At 44.7% G+C, this 17,755-nt stretch overlaps 1 protein-coding gene across 1 annotated transcript in view; it reads left to right on the top strand.

The window, feature by feature from the left end:
• The window catches only part of FBLN2 (fibulin 2), a 669,658-nt gene that overhangs the window by 424,802 nt on the left and 227,101 nt on the right, over positions 1–17,755 (top strand). The gene's annotated exons all lie outside the window — the stretch shown is intronic.

A 17,755-nucleotide genomic window follows, 5' to 3' on the forward strand; every position in this document is an offset into this window, starting at 1 on the left:
TAAAATTAGACAAAAATGACAAAAATCTAATAAGGTGAACCAAAGACATGAATTTTTAAAGTTTCATTCAAACAGGGCTTATAAAGCATGGCTAATCACCCATGAGGGTATCCAGGTGCTGAGAACCTGCTGCTTAGGGATAGTTCAGTTGAACAGCCAGTTCGAGTCCCTTCCTGTATTCCAACAGAGAAGATGAGGTCGGGAGGAGAAGGGGGAGGTTTTTCCATGACTTCGCAGCGAGGTAGAAACAGGAGTGTCCTCCACTGTTACATCGGCGAATGCGAGGAGTGTGAGCGAGGCAGAGGGAAGCGGAACGCAGGTGTCTGGAGGGTTGTTGAAAGTTCAGGCAGTGGTTGATGCATGCTGGTCCTTGGTTGTGTAGGGCTTTGAAGGTGTGGATCAGCATCTTGAGTTGACATCTCTTCTGAATGGGGAGCCAGTGGAGCTTCTTGAGGGGGGTGATGTGGGTTCGCTTTTGGAAGCCTAGGATTTTTCTGGCCGCTGAATTATGTATGGTTTGCAGTCTCTTCAGGAGGTGCAAGGTAATTCCTATGTAGAGTGCATTGCCAGAGTCCAGCCAGCTGGTGACTAAGACTTGAGTGACAGTTCATCTGGTGTTGATGAGGAGCCATTTGAATATCTTACAAAGCATACAAAGAGTGAAGAAGCAGGCAGAGGAGACTGCAATGATCTGGTTTTTCATGGCAAGCTTGCTGTCCAGGATGATGTCTAGGTTGCAGGTATCGTCTGTCAAAGTGGGTGAGGGTCCGAGTTTGGAAGGCCACCAGGCATTGCTCCACAGGGAGGTGTTTGTAATGTCTTACACACTTCCCCTTTAATTCCTCAGATTCCTTTCCCACATTCTATATTCTAAGAATGTATGTGTTGACAATGTTCTGACTGTTGTCAGTTACTGATGGCTGTTTCTGGGATGAGGTTTTAATAAACCCACCTTAATTAATTATCATAAGCTTTAATGTCTTATTACTTATTAACGAATTTCACACTGGCGACGATTGGACGCCTCAACCAGGACAACTTGATGAAATGAAATGAAAAGAAATTTATAAAGCGCATGGCTGCCCTTGAGCGTCCCAGCTCAAAGATGAAAAGAAGAGTACCTCGCTTTCTCCTCCAGCGGCTGAACGAAGAAATATGAAGTGAAGCGTCGACTTCCCAGCGGCTGCTTCAATGTCAACAACGCGGTGAGGAGAGCGGGAGGATAATCGCTAAATTAAAATAATCAGGGATATTGGAAGAAAGGAGATTTTAAGGGATTTTTAACTGACGCGCTATTTCTTATGCGCGAGCTTAACGTTCTGATCCTACTCACGAGACAGAGCTGCGCGCGCATATCTTTGACGTTTCTTTGATAGAAGGCGTGCGCTGCGTGTCAGTCCCTTGGCAACGCTGCGTTTCAGCGTGAAGTAGCTCAACGAGTCAGCTACACAGCGTTCCATACAATTAAACGAGCGCGCAAGTGCAAAGGAACACTGCTTCTCAACAAGTTCTATTTATTCTTTTGGAACTTCTACTACAATTAGAAGCATTATAAACAAAAGAACAATTATGCAAATAGTTCTTGTATTGTGCTAAGGAACATCTCTCCCTGAAGAAGTTAATGGAATGGAAATAATATGACCTCATAACCACTTGAAAGATAATAACTCAATTGAACATTCTCTCTCATTCAACAAATTCAATTAAACATTCTCTGTCATTCTGCAAATTAATAAGACTAAATTCTGCTCTACAAAGGCAATAAAAAAAAAATTTTAAAAAAAATTTTAATAAATAAATAAAGGGACGAAGCCTGAAGTTAAATTCATCCTATTATTTACTATTTGGCCGGATATTAAAACATTCAAGTACACAATCCAATATAAAGATGCAGAATGTTACTCAGCCTGCATTTTTTCTCGTTAGTCCTGGTGAACCAAATGTAAAATGGAAAAAGTGGAAGAAGATTTTTGCAAACTATGCGAGTGTTTGTGGAACTAATCTCAGTGCAGAAAGAAAACATTCACTCCTATTGCATTGTTTAGGAGGAGAGGGACAAGATGTTCTGGAACATTTGCCTGACCTTTCAGCAGCAGAACAAAGGAATTTGAATGAGTATGAGATAGCTATTTTACAACTAGACAGACACTACTTACCTAGACTCAGCACGATTATGGAAAGGTATCATTTTGGTCTGAGGGAACAGAAGAAAGATGAGTCCGTGGAAGACTATGTCTCATCCTTGAGGAAACTTGCATCCTCTTGCAATTTTGGCCAATCTCTTGATGAGAGAATTCGTGATCAGTTTGTTTTAAGATGTGCTCATGACGACATAAGAAAAGAACTTTGGTTGAAAGATGAACCGCCTCTCGAAGAAGTACTGGAGATTGCCAAACAAGTGGAACACATGACGAAATGTGTCGGTGAACTTAAAAAAGAGAAAGATAAACCTTCTGTTATAGATTCAAAAGAGGAAATAAAAGTTGATGAAACGATTTGCCAAGTTAAAAAAACTGATGGAGCAAATTTTGAAGAGAAGGCATTTGGGCAAATGAATTCTTTTAACACTAGATTGTCTTGTTTTAGATGTGGTCAAAGTAACCATTTAGCTAATTCTCCCATGTGTCCTGCCCTGAAAACGACATGTAATTTATGTAATAGGAGGGGTCATTATGCTAGATTTTGCAGATCTAAACCACAAAACGGTATTAATCCTAGGAGGAGGTGGTCACAAACTCAAGTAAGATCTATTTGCTTTGAAGTAAATGATGATGAATCTGATCATCCTTCGTTTCTTGTCAAAGTAGAGAATAACATGATAAACTTAAAGTTTGATTCTTGCTCTAAGATAACAATTATAAATGAGAAAATGTTTAATGATTTATTTGCGAAATATGTAAAATTGTTTAAATGTGATATTATTCCGTTAGGTTACAGTGAAAAACCAATCTCTATGTTGGGTTATTTTTGGGCTGAAATTGAACTGGGCTCTCGTATAATTGTAGGAAAAGTATATATTTCAAGAAAAGGAGATGCATTGTTAGGTTGGTTGCATCAACGACAGTTGGGAGTCACCCTTGATCCCAATGCTGTTCCTCAAGTTCGAATTCAAGAAATATCTGATGCACCTAATACAACGAGTGATGAAAATTTATCTCAGATATTAGCAAAAAAGTTTCCTAATGTCTTTAAAGATGATTTGGGGTGTTTGCGTGGATATAAACATTTAATCAGATTAAAAGACAATGCTCTCCCAGTTGTGGCCAAAGTTAGGAGAATTCCCCTTTCAGAACAGGCTAAAGTACAAGATGAGTTGGATAAGCTCATCAAGAATGGAATAATTGTCCCAGTTGAAGCTACAGAATGGCTTGCCCCTGTTGTCATAGCAAAGAAACCCACAGGTGAGATTCGCCTTTGCATTGATTTAAGGTCACTAAATAAGGAGGTGGTAGTTGACAGGTTTCCACTTCCTAATATAGATGAAATGATTTGTACATTGGAAGGAGCAAGATACTTTACCACTCTTGATCTTGCCTCTGCCTACCACCAGGTGGAATTAGATGATTCATGCCAGGACTTAACTGCCTTCATTACACCTATGGGTACATTTAAGTTCAAAAGAATGCCGTTTGGCTTAGTTTCAGCGGCCTCTGTTTTTCAGAGGATTATGTCTAGAATCTTGAAAGGCTTAACTGGTGTGAAGTGCTACCAAGATGATTTGCTAATTTATGGTGATACTGCTCAGGAACATGATACTCGTGTTTCAATGGTGTTGAAACGGTTAGAAAGAGCTGGCATGACTTTAAAAAGGACAAAGTGCAAGTTTGGAGTACAGGAAGTCAATTATCTGGGTCATCGTATCACGTGTAATGGGGTTTTTCCAAAAAAGGAATTAGTTGATACTATAGATAAAGTGAAGGAACCTTCTTGCAAAGATGAACTTCTCTCCTTTTTGGGGATGGTAGAATTTTACGGGAAATTCATTTTTAATTTTGCGGAGAAAACACACAATTTAAGAAAGTTAACAGTAAAGAATTCTATTTTTAACTGGTCATCTGATTGCAAATCTGAATTTATGAATTTAAAGAAAGATTTGAATAAGGCACCCTCACTCCATGCCTTTGTCCCTGGTTTACCCACTATTTTGTTTACTGACGCAAGTGATAAGGGACTTGGTGCAGTTTTAGTTCAAAAGAAGGATGGAAAAGATTCCTTGATATGTTGTTCCTCCCGTTGTCTAAGAGGATCGGAGTTAAATTACTCTGTAATAGAGAAGGAGTCATTAGCAATTTTTTGGGCATTGAGAAAGTTAAAGAATTTGATTTGGGGGACCAGAATCTGTGTCTTGTATGACCATAAACCTTTAAAAGAGGTTTTTTCAAAAAAAGGTTTAGATGCAATCTCATCCAGGATAAGAAGGTGGATTGTTTCATTACAGGAATTTGAATTTGAAGTTGAGTATATCCCTGGGATTGCCAACAAATCTGCGGATTGTTTATCCAGATTGGTTGGAAATGAGAACTCTGAGCAAGATGAGGTGTGTGATTCAGAGGAGTTTGTAAATGTGTGTGAAGTGACCGATGGTGCCATTGTTGAGTCTGAATGGAGAGCTGAATTGGAGAAAGATGAGGACATTTCAAAGGTTATTCTTTCCTTGAAGAATAACTCTCGTTTGGACAAACCTTGGTTGTTGGTTGCTGATGAACTGTCGGTAAATGATGGTCTTTTAACCCGTGGAACTAAGCTTGTTCCTCCTTGCTCGTTAAGGAACAAATTGTTGGCCCTTGCTCACTCTGGTCATCTGGGCATAGTTAAGACAAAAGAGTTTCTTAGGATGCAGTTCTGGTGGCCTGGCATGGACTTAGAGATTGAGAGAATGGTTCGTGAATGTCCCGAATGTTGCTCTAGCGACAAAATCTTAAAGACAAGACAAATGCCAATGGTGAAGAGGGTATTACCTGCTCATCCATGGGATGAGGTTGCAATTGACATTCTTGGTCCTCTCTCTGGGGTTTCTGATACTCCGTATCTTATTGTTTTAATTGATTTATATTCAAGATGGATTGAAGTTTCTGCAGTCAGAGAAATTACTTCTAATTCCGTCATTAAGTTTTTGGAGCCTATATTTAATAAGGAAAGTTTTCCCAATAGTCTTTTATCTGACAATGGTCCCCAATTTTGTTCCTCTTTGTTTGCTGACTATCTGAGAAAGTGTGGTATAAACCATAAAAAGTGTTCACTTTATCATCCTGAAACAAATGGTGCAGTGGAGAGAGTAAATAGGACTCTAAAAGAGTCCATACAGCTTGCCCGTTCTTCTGGTTTAGATTGGAAGTCCACTTTACAGGACAGGATTAATGTTTATCGTTTTGCCCCCCATTCCACTACGGGTAAGTCTCCATTTGAACTGTTTAAAGGGAGGGCTCCCAACACTTTGTTGTGTCCTGGGTGGATGTGTTTTAACAAGGGTCTTGTTGATAATGATGTTGGTGAGTGGAGAACCAAAGAGGTCCTCAAACAAGATGCTCGGAAGACAAACTTTGATCTCAGGAAACGTGCGTTTCCATGTGAGGTCAAGGTGGGTGATGCTGTAAGAATTAAGACACCTGTAGGATGTAAACCTTGGTCTAAGTACACTGATGTTAGATCCGTAGTCAAGATTTTTAAAAATGCTGTTAAAACTGATGATGGTAGAATCTGGAACAAGAGTCGAATTGTAGTTGTTAATGCTGATCTAATATCTTCTCATGCTCCTGCTTATGATGATAATCGGTGTATTGGTACTCGTCTAGACTCTAACCTTTCTTCTTCTCGCAGGTCCTCGGTTTCTTCCAGGAAAAGTCTGAGAGCACGAAAAGCTCCTGCTTATCTGAAGGACTATGTTTGAGTTTATATTATATAGAGCCTTTACAGTATATCACCTTTGGTGTTCTTTGTTTTATTGTATAAGAGGGAGATGTGTAATGTCTTACACACTTCCCCTTTAATTCCTCAGATTCCTTTCCCACATTCTATATTCTAAGAATGTATGTGTTGACAATGTTCTGACTGTTGTCAGTTACTGATGGCTGTTTCTGGGATGAGGTTTTAATAAACCCACCTTAATTAATTATCATAAGCTTTAATGTCTTATTACTTATTAACGAGTTCCTGAAGATAAGCACTTCCATTTTGGCTGTGTTGAGTTGGATTCCAATGTGGTGAAGCCTCATCATAGTGTGTAGTGGGATATGGTGTCAAAAGCTGCTGAGAGGTCAAGGAGGATTAGGGTAATTTTTTCTCCCCATTCTGATATTGTCGATGGCAGCAATCAGGGCTATTTCGATGCTGCGGGTGGCCTGGAATCCGTATTGGGAGACGTCCAGAAGATTGTTGTTCTCCAGGTTTTCCATGAGTTGGCAGTTAAGGGCCTTTTTGAGGTCTTTGGCGGGAGAGAAGAGCAGAGAGATGGGACGGTAGCTCTTGAGTTCGCTGGGGTCAGCGGACGGTTTCTTGAGAAGGGGTTTTTTGTGCAACTTTTGTACACTGGTCGGTCGCCAGAGTGCGGGTCATTGGTTGGGTATCTTGCCCAATCACAATAAGCAGGGGCACTAGACAGGGCTGCAGTCTCTCCCCAATGCTTTTTTCGTTGGTGCTAGAGCCCTTGGCCTGTAAGGTTTGGCAGCTCCATTCTGACGCTACATTGGGATTCTGGCAGCGCCCACTGACCATTTCATTGTATGCGGACGATATGATGTTTAACGTCCAAGAGACAGCTACGCATCTGGCACCTGTGTTCGTAATTATGTCTTGTTTGAGAGGCACTTGGGGCTGGGCATAAATTGGGCGAAGTCCACAGTATTCCCATTAACTGATTGCACTCAAGAAATTGTATTGGAGTACCCACTCACATGGTCCGCTGAGCCAGTGAAATACCTGGGTGTTTGGGTGCATAGAGACCCAGATACAGTGATCAGTATGAATTATGAGCAGGCAATAACCAAAATTACAAAACAAGTTATCCGGTGGACGTGGATCCCACTGCCCTTGGCAGACAGAATTGCAGTGGTAAAGATGACCCTTCTCCCTAGGCGTCTCTATCTGTTCATAAACATCCAGATAACTCTAAATAGGGCACTTTTTAAAACATTACAGTCCTGTTTGTTGGCTCTGGTGTGGGCTGGAAGGCAGCCGAGGTATAGCTGGAACACATTGATGCTGCCATTTGAGCGGGGAGGGTTTGAGGCGGAAGACTTCAACTGTACTATTTGTGTGCTCAAACGCAATTCACGCATTACTGGTATTTTCCTCAGCGGTTTCTGCCACATTTACTGTGGGGTGGGGGCCACGATTTTCCCGGTCTCACTTACTGATATGGTCCTGCATGATAAAAATGGCGGTCCCAGAATGGAGATTAACCTGGTCAGAAGCACTGTCAGGGGGTGGAGGGTTCTGGGTGGTCGTGCAGACAGGGAATATTTATATGCACCTGCTATGCCAATTGCTGCTCACCCAGGTATCTTAGCTTCCCAAGAACGTGGGGCACTAAATGTAATGCAAAATGCAGGAGTCACAACGATGGGGGTCATGTATAGAAATGGCCTTTTTATGACCCTGGAGAGTTTAGTTGCTGGGCAAGCATATAAATCAATGCATGGCTTTACATATACCAGATTACGCAAGGCAGTGAGTTCCCTCATGAGCTGAAGATGTTGAAAGCATTGCAATTGGTGTTGATTATAAGAGAGAGCAAGGTTCTGATTACTAAGTTATACTGTGCGTCTCAGCAGGAAAGATTATGTGTCTAGTTCCCCATCCCTTGAGAATTGGAATAATGAGCTGGTGGACCCTATGGCTTGGGAGGATTGGGAGGCGTGCTGTGCACTGACCGGGAGATTGACTGCCAACTGTGACCTTCGAATAATACACTTTAAATACTTTCACCAGTTGTATTACACCCCGAACAATTTATGTGGTTTGGTCTAAGGGAGGATGCAAGGTGCATCAGATACGAGGCTGATGGGACGAACTTTGTGCATCTGGCCTGGAGTTGTACTACTATTCATAACTTTTGGTTGAAAGTTACTCAGGTACTATCAGATATGGTATTGGAAATGGTTGAATGTAAGCTGGAACTTTGCTGGTTGGGGTTGGTGAAGACAATAAAGTCTAGTAATAGATGCATAGTTGCTATTTCTACTCAGTTCGCAAAATGTGCTGTCACAATGCATTGGGGGGTCAATATGTGCCAACTCTGGTAAGATGGATCAAAGACCTGGTGTACTTTAAAGAACAAATGGACATTTATGCTGAGGAGCTGTAGACGCGTCAAAACCGAAAGATTTTTGGTCACCATTGACTGCGTACTTGATGGAACATCCTGACATGGTATAAAATACTTACGAGTAACTGGCATTTTTTATGTTTGTACTGTATTACAGGAACTCTGAGGGTAGAAGACCCACGCATGTGATGTAATTACTACATTGCTCTGCACACCTAGATGTTTATTTAAAGATGTAACCAGGGGGATGGGATACATTTCTGTATCCTTTGAATCATCTTATTCTGTTGCTGCTTGCGCATCTGTGCATGCTGCTATACTTAATGTAATGTAATGCAAAAATAAAATAAAATAAAAAAAGGAGCAGGAGGTTTGGCCTCTGCATGTTTCCATTCTTCGGGAACGGTGACCGTGGTGATCGATGCGTTGAAGATGGTGATGAGCTTGTTGCTGATCGTCTTGCTCCAGAGGTTGAAGATACAGTGAGGACAGGGGTCCGTGGGTGCTCCTGAGTGGATGGAGTTCATGATGGCTGTGGTGTTTTGAGTGGTGAGCTGGTCCCATATGGTCAACAGGTGTATCTGTGGGAGTGAGGAGGCTGAGGCAGTGGGTTGGGGGTTCGAAGTTTTTGTAGTTGGTGAGCTTGTCGTGGATGAAGTCTGACAGGGTGTCGCAGAGTTCCTGGAAAGGGGTGATGATGTTTTCGGTGGCTGAGGGGATTGGAGAACTCTATGACGATGTTGAAGAGTTATTTGCTGGGGTTAGAAATGGCTTTGATGCGGTTGGCAGAGGCGAGCCTTTTCGTCTCTTTCAGGAGTTGGAGGAATTTGGTGCCCAGCCCTCATTCTGGTCCTCTGACTGGTGGTCCTGTGAGCTTGGCCCACTTCCTTCACCTGTCGGATGTGTTACAAATCTAGGAGTTTAATAAATAACAAACTCCCCTATACTGCTCAAGTAAACACTGTATCCTCTGCAGCTTTTTTCATTTTAAAAACAATAATGAAAATGCTTCCTTTTCTACCTGTTCATATCCTGAAAACAGTTGTTACCTCTCTTGTCATTTCAAAAGGTGATTATTGTTATGAGCTCTATCTTAAAACCCATCACCAGGTCCTTAATAACATTCTAAACACAACAGAATGTGGCCACTCGATTGCTGTGTAAAATTCAAAATATCAAATCGGTCTCTCAATTCATTGCCAAACTTCACTGGCTTCCGATCAGGCAGACGGTCATGTTTAAAGCCCTGTGTACAGTGTTTAAGGTGCTGCCCGAGATAGGCCCTAACTTTCTGAGAAAGAACTTTAATTGGTATCTACCAAGTCAGTCTCGGTGCACTGTATCAGCCAAAATTGTTGACAATTCCTAGATTTAGATATGCTAACCAGGGAGGGAGAAGCTTAGTGCTCAGAGCCTCGAAGGCTTGGAATGCCCTTCCTCTACATATTAAAGACCTAACTAATTTACTGGCTTTTAAAAAGAAGTTACACACTTGGATTTTTGTTATGTTATGTTATGTTATGCGTTTTTATTAGGCGCACAGATGCTCCAGCCAAGGAGCGTCCTGGCGCCCGACAAGGTAGCTGCACAACACAACGAAACAATAATCAGACCAGATGAACCAAGGGAATAAAAAGGTTTTCACCGCACGACGAAAGGCAAGCAAGTCCCCAAGGGCACGAATCTCCGGGGGGAGGGAGTTCCAGAGCACCGCTGCCCGAACTTTAAAGGAGCGCCCGCCCGCTCTGCTCCGCTTAAAACGCGGGACAACTGCCAGTTCTAACTCAGCAGATCTCAAAGCACGGGTTGGAATGTAGTGGGCCAGAAGAGTTGACAGAATTACAGCCGGAGACCCCTTCAGAATCTTATAGGCGACACAGAGGACCTTAAACTGGATCCGCTGGGCCACGGGGAGCCAATGCAATGAACGCAGGGTACTGGAAGTAGAGCAAGATCTAGGTAGCCCTACCACCGATCTTGCTGCGGCATTCTGGATCCGTTGCAGGCGTCCAATCTCAGCCTGGTTCAGACCTACCAACAGGGAGCTCGCATAATCCAGCCTGGAGATGACAGTAGCTTGGATCATGAGCTGCCTGGTGGGGGCATCAAAAAACTTGAGCACTGGACGAAGCCCGCGCAGGATACCAAAGCAGCAGGCCGCCGTGCGCTTGGTATGACAAGCGAACGAAAGGGACGGGTCCAGCCAGACCCCGAGGTTTTTAAGCTCGGCAACTGGGATGGGAATCGGACCCAGATCCCCTGGCCACCATCTCTCTCCCCAGCGTTCCGGTTGTTTGCCAAAAATCATGACCTCGGTCTTACTAGCGTTCAACTGGAGACAGTTGGACGTCATCCAGCCAGCGACAGCCCGCAGTCCTTGTTGGAATCTGGGGGCATCAACGTCGGCATCCCCGCTGATCGTGACCGCAAGCTGGGTGTCATCGGCATATGACACCATTGTCATCCCCCATTGCCTGACAACCTCAGCTAGCGGCCTTACGTAGATATTAAACAACGTAGGGCTCAGCGAGGAGCCTTGAGGAACCCCCAGATCCAAAGAATGGTATTTGGACTGGTGCGGCGGGACGGTCACGCTAAAGGCCCGATTGGCTAAAAACGACCGGAACCACTGGAGAGCGCTGCCGGTGACACCGACTTCCTCTAAGCGACGCAGAAGGATCGGGTGCGATACGGTGTCAAAGGCGGCGCTGAGATCTAATAGCACCAGCGCCGCCGTTTTACCCGCATCAAGCACGGAGCGAAGATGTTCCACCATATACAGCAGAGCCGTCTCCGTGCTATGACCGGCTCTAAAACCATTCTGCGTCACGTCGAGGATGTCCGCACGACGTAGATGTTCCGAGAGGATCGCGTTGACATGCGCCTCAGTCACCTTGGCAGGCCATGGTAAAAGTGAGATTGGCCGGTAACTCTCAGGCTTACTGCCATCCAAATTGGTTTTTTTTAGGATAGGACGAACCACTGCTTGTTTCCACTTAAGTGGAACTACACCAGAAGTAAGCGATGTATTAATCAAAGAACATAACGGTGAGATGTCATGTACCGCTAAGTCTTTGAACACCGCTGAGCAAAGCGGATCCGCAGGGGACCCCGACTTCACTTGGTGGGCCAATGTGTTGAGACTTTCTGATGTTAAAATAGGAAAAGAGTGCAACTCCTCAGATGTTAATGGCTTAGGAGGTGAAATGTCCAGGGGAGTCGCCAACGGAAAAGCCCGATAGATGGCATTAACCTTTTCCAGGAAAAAAACAGCTAGTTTTTCACAGTGCTCGACAGAGCTCTGGTGGTTCGTCGTTACCTTTTTGGCCGTAAGATCTTTCAGCACCTTGAAGATAGCCTTAGACGGGTTAGAACTCATCCTGAATTGTGCGGCATAGAAGGCGGCACGGGTTCTGCACACTGCCCGGTGATACAATTTCACCGTAGACAGGTACAAGATTTTCTTCCCGCTGTTGTAAGATTTACGCCAGGCCCGCTCTGCACGCCTACAGGAGACCTTCAATACCCGCAGCGAGTCATCATACCAAGGGCTGGATTTGCCCGCCCCCACTTTACAGCATACAATTGGAATAAGGGTGTCTAGAGCCCTAGTGACCCAGTTACAAAACCTATCATAGACCTGATCAACTGACCCAGTGATGTCAAATGGGTTAGTTGATAAAAGATGAAAAAACTCATCCAGCTTTAACTTGTTCCATCGTCGTCTCGGGATGGAACACGTCACCGACTTAGGTTGTATAGCCGGTGTAGGGCAATGGATCTGTATCAAATAATGATCCGTCCATGCCAGTGGTGTATAGCTGGAGATACAGGTTTCCGAAAGGTTAGTGAAAAGCGGATCGAGGATGTGGCCCCCTAAGTGGGTAGGCTGTGACACCAGCTGAGTCAGCTGGAGCGCCTCAAGATCTGCCAAAAAACTGGACACCGTCGTGCTAGCAAGATTATCGAAGTGCATGTTTAAATCCCCAATAATGGAGAAATTAGAGCACCCTGCCGCCAGTGCACTAATGGCATCTGGTAGCGCCGCTCTAAAAGCCACTTCGCTCCCTGGGGGCCAATAAATCAGTAGCCCCGACAAGGTAAAATTAGGCGTGATGGCTACTTTAAACATTGCACTTTCGCAACCAGAAATTCTTTGAGCCTGCCAGGTGCAAGTATAACATGACTTAACTGCAAGAGCTATCCCCCCGCCTCTGGAAGCTCGGTTAAGGGTAAATACCGAATATCCCGGCGGAAAGGCCAAGTTGACAACAGCCGTATCGGCGTCCTGCAGCCAAGTCTCGGTCAGGCAAAAAAGGTCTGGGGAATCATTGCCTAGCAGGTCAGAAATGTCTAGATGATGCTTGACAAGTGACCTGACATTTATATTCCAAATGCTGATGGGAGGCTGAGGACTGACTGCCACAGCGATGTCATCCCTACAGCCCCTACGTAAGGGGGCGGAGAGTGTGAAACCTCCGCACCCACACGAAAAAGGACCGCATAAGGGATCAATCCGAGGCGTGCCACAGACCCCCTGTGACTGATTAATGGCGAAAAGATTATCTCTAGAATAGCAGAGCATGATGATGGACAGCCAAGAGCAGAGTCAGAGCCCAGCCACGTCTAGCGCGTCCTGTCGCGGACGGGCGCAGACGGGCAGGACTCTGGCACGACTCCGGCCACGCGAGGACGCGCCCGCTGCGCGTTACCGCTGCGCTAGGCGGGGAGCATTAAGTAACTGTCCCTCCGTCGCTCCTGCGCACTAGAGCGCTCGCCGGAAGTAGTCCCTGACCACTACACTCCCACACCACTCAAAGATGGTGGCCAATCCTAAAACGGACCCCACCCCAGAACCGGACCCGCACAAGCGGCGGTGCTTTAACTATAATAGTGCAGGTAAGGGGGCACACAAAAGGGGAGGATATCCCAGCTAAAATACACAAGAAATAACAGCAAGTTTTAAAATACGCTATCTAGTCAGCGGTAAAAAGCGCCAAGCGCACAGCAGCGTAGCGCAATGCTACCTTGTCAGGGCGAGCTCCAGGGCGACTCGCCTTAAGTAACTGTCCCTCCGTCGCTCCTGCGCACTAGAGCGCTCGCCGGAAGTAGTCCCTGACCACTACACTCCCACACCACTCAAAGATGGCGGCCAATCCTAAAACGGACCCCACCCCAGAACCGGACCCGCACAAGCGGCGGTGCTTTAACTATAATAGTGCAGGTAAGGGGGCACACAAAAGGGGAGGATATCCCAGCTAAAATACACAAGAAATAACAGCAAGTTTTAAAATACGCTATCTAGTCAGCGGTAAAAAGCGCCAAGCGCACAGCAGTGTAGCGCAATGCTACCTTGTCAGGGCGAGCTCCAGGGCGACTCGCCTTAAGTAACTGTCCCTCCGTCGCTCCTGCGCACTAGAGCGCTCGCCGGAAGTAGTCCCTGACCACTACACTCCCACACCACTCAAAGATGGCGGCCAATCCTAAAACGGACCCCACCCCAGAACCGGACCCGCACAAGCGGCGGTGCTTTAACTATAATAGTGCAGGTAAGGGGGCACACAAAAGGGGAGGATATCCCAGCTAAAATACACAAGAAATAACAGCAAGTTTTAAAATACGCTATCTAGTCAGCGGTAAAAAGCGCCAAGCGCACAGCAGCGTAGCGCAATGCTACCTTTTGCCACATATTAACTGTTTCTTGACATCCTCCATTTTCCCTTTAGGGCAAGCAAGCACTTTCGAAAAACACTTCATATAACATAACATTGGCTGAGGGATATCTTGCATGTGGCTCGGTCTGTGGGTTCCTTGCTGGTGCGCCATTTCCTTTCCAGTCACATGCAGTTTTGTTTTGTGATTCTCAGTGCTGTGGTGTACCAACTGGCCTGACTCGACGTAGTTGGTAATTCTGGCGGAGAAGTTCTTGACAGCCTGTTCTTGTTTTGTCGTGGGGGCAGGGTGGGAGGTGTTGCGGACGTTGGTCAACTGGCTCTCTGATACTTTGTTTCAGCTGTAGTGGGAGGGGCTGAGTGCCTTGGTGGTGGTGTTGGGGGAACCTGTGATGGGGAAGTGAATGATGGCATGGTCAGGTGAGCTCTGTGACATTGCTGTACCTAACTCTGTTGCTGGCTGTGAAGTTGGGGTCGTGTCTGTGTCCTGCGATGTGTGTGGGGTTGGTGACAAGTTGGGTGACGCCGATGTTCATGCTTTTGAGGAGGTTGGCAGTGTTGGTTTTGTTAAGGTTGTGGAGGTGAAAATTGAGATCTCCAAGGAAGATGTAGTGCTTGTAGTCAGTCAAATGCGAGTGAGACGATGAATTCAGGGATGGCGCAGCAGAAGCTGGAGCGAGATCCTGGAGGTCTGTAGCTGAGGGTGCCTCTGATGGTGGCTTTGTCTTCGGTATGGAGTTGGAAGTTGAGGTGTTCCACAATCGAGGTGGTGCCATCTGGAGTGGTGGTGCAGTGGATGGTTTCTTTGTGGATGATGGTGTATCCACCTCTGTGTTTGTTGATGCTGTCTTGTTGTGCTATATTGTAGCCATCTGGAGTTGCTGAGGATGCAGGGTTGAGCCAGGTCTTGGTGAAGAAGATGACCTCGGGGAGAGGGAGGCGATGTTGTCCCATATCTTGGTGCCGTGCTTGCAGAGTGATCGTGCATTGAGCAGGAGGCAGTGGAGTTGTACTGAAGTGGACATGGTCAGTGTGGTACTGGTCATTGTGCGTGGGGTGCTCTGGCTTTGCTGGGAAAGAGGCAGTGTCAGCAAGAAAAAGGTCTTACAGTTAATCGTAGAAGGTGCAGCAGCAGTTATTTTTGCAGAGTTTGTGGTCCAGGGCTTGGAGCTTGGCAGCGGTGTAGCTGCGAGGAGAGGAAGAGCCTGTGTTCCTGGGGCTGAGCATGGTCAGAGCGCGAACTTGGAACATACATGCTTGCCTTTGGTGTACCGGCAACATGCCATCAGCATGGCCACGCTGCGGCCTCCATTAATTAAGTCCTGGGAGGAGGGAAGGGCACTTGGAGGTGGTGGGCAGGGCCAATGAAGGCGGGAAGCATAAGGGAGATGGGGCCAGAAAAACAGCGGGAAAGCGAGCTGGTGCAAAAAACAAACAGAAATTGAAACAAAGGCAGAAAAACAGTAAACAAGTTGAACAAAATTGACTAAATATGATTTAAACAAGGTTGAGCATAATAACTCAAAAACAAGTAAACAATTCAGAAACCAGGGAGGCAGCGAAGCAGCAAGGGGGAAGCTGTCGCAAATGACCTGGTCAATGGGATCACACTGCGGTCTCCATTAAGTAGGTCCTAGGGAGGGAGGGGCGCTGGGAAACAGTCTGTGGGGTCGGCGAGGGTGCAGGAAGCGAGAGGGAGATGAAACAGGAAAAACAGCAGGAGAGCAACAAAAAACTGAAATTAAAACAAAGGCAGTACAAAAGTAAACAAGTTGAACAGCATCGAACAAAGATGAGTTAAACAAGGTTGAGCACAATAACACAATAACAAACTATTTAGAAAACCAGAGAGGCAGTGAAGCAGCAAAGGGGGGAGGGGGAGCTGTCACGAAGGACCTGCTTTAACCTATTTCAAGGTTCAAACTAGTTCCAAAAAGCATTAAAAGCATTTAGCTCAAACCGTGTTATCTGGTTGCACTTTACCGGTACCTCGGACAAAATAAGGCAGATTAAGGAGAGCAGGTTGAATACAGAAACCAGTTTAGATTCACTCAGAGGTTTTACTTTCAGACTTAGTCTCTGAAGTGGAAGTCAACAATCTTCAGTGGGGAAAGGCAGCAGGCGTAGTTTAAGAGGGCTCAAAGTTGTCGCATAGCTGCTGGACGAAGTCTTGGTGAAGCTGTTGACTTTTGGTGGAAAAGAGTGACAGCAATTTGAATTTTGTAACCAGAGAAGGTCTCTTCCCACCCAGATACATTTTACCACCTTCGCCCGGTGAAGATTTCTGCATTCAGACCTGAGGACTTATGTTCAAAGTGTTTTAATGGTTGCAATCCCTCAGATTTTGTAAATCTGTTTGTGATTGCTAAAACACTTTTTTAAATGTACTAACCACATTTAACGATTCATAAATACTTTCTAAATTGATAAATGGGTTTAGTCAAGTCAAGTCAAAAACCACTTTATTCGATTTTGTTAAAAATCATAAAAGCATACTACAGCAATTAAAAATCAGTCCAAGTGCATGTTTAAAAGTTTCATACAGTACAATACAATATAAACACAATAAAAAGATCAGGTTTAAAAATGGACTCTACATGTGCAAAAAAGCTAGGTATTCCACGTTCGTCACACTCCACACTGTTAAGCATGTAATTTCCTCTTCCTTATTCGCACAGCAGCAACAAGGAAATTTGCTACACTAAACATTACCAGGGGCGAATCAAGCATTTGTAAAAATAGAAGAGCTGGTTTTGCTTGCATAAAGGCTTTCCCCTTTAACAAAGGTAACAGATACTTCTGCCTTGGAGCATGATAAAGAGGGCAGAACAACATAAGGTGCATATTGTCTTGAATAGAAAAATTGTCGCATTTACATACAGGTGCATCCTCAGGCTTGAACCAACCCTGTCTGTCGCAGAGTACCAAATAAATCTGGTTAAATCTAAACTTAACCAGAAGCCACCTGTGAAACGGAATGGTAACTACGGCAAGATACGGTTGGATGGCTATACAGGTGATTGTCATAAAATGTGCTCTAACCATAGGTTTTAATAACTGAAGTTGTTCTCTCTCCAAAGACTTAAGCTTATAAAAGTTTTCCTTCACCCAGATTAAGTCTGCTTTTTTTAGGTCAAGCGGGGAGGAGAAAATCTCCGGACGTCCAAGTTCTACAGAGCACTTATAAATATATGCCAACCAAGCAATATCTTTATATTTGTCAAGTTTTAAACAATCCATCAGAATTTTGTGGTTAAGACCTAGGTTATTATTAATCCAGACCCTTATCCACAAAAGAATAGGTGCCATAGAGAGGATATCAGTAATGTATCCTACTCCAAGCTCCTGATGGACAGAAAAAGTGGGGGTTGATGAAGGAAGTCCTAATATAGAACAGAAAAACTTATTAACCTCTATTTGAATGGTTTCAGTTTTTACATATCCCCACAATCCAGCTCCATACCTAGCTATAGCCAATGATTTTGCCCTATACAAAGCTAATAGTGCACCACTTCGTTTCCCCCCAAGTCTCCTTGAGAAGCTTAGAATAGCGTTAACAGAGCTCCTCACTCCTTTGGTCTTTGCTGTTAACTGGGGGTCCAACTGCCCTTAGTGTCAAAAATTACACCGAGGTAAGTGAAGACTTTTACGTTAGTGATTACTTCCCCCTTACAATAAAAGGATTTGGTATTATTTTTAGCTGCCCCCAAAAACCATAACATGAGATTTTGCATTTTTAACCACAAGGTCAAGAGAAGACATAAAATCACTGAATGCATTGAGAAGTCTCTGGAGGCCCAGATGTGTCCTAGCTATTAAG

This window comes from Lissotriton helveticus, chromosome 9, assembly GCF_964261635.1.
Source record: "Lissotriton helveticus chromosome 9, aLisHel1.1, whole genome shotgun sequence".
Classification (NCBI taxonomy): domain Eukaryota; kingdom Metazoa; phylum Chordata; class Amphibia; order Caudata; family Salamandridae; genus Lissotriton; species Lissotriton helveticus.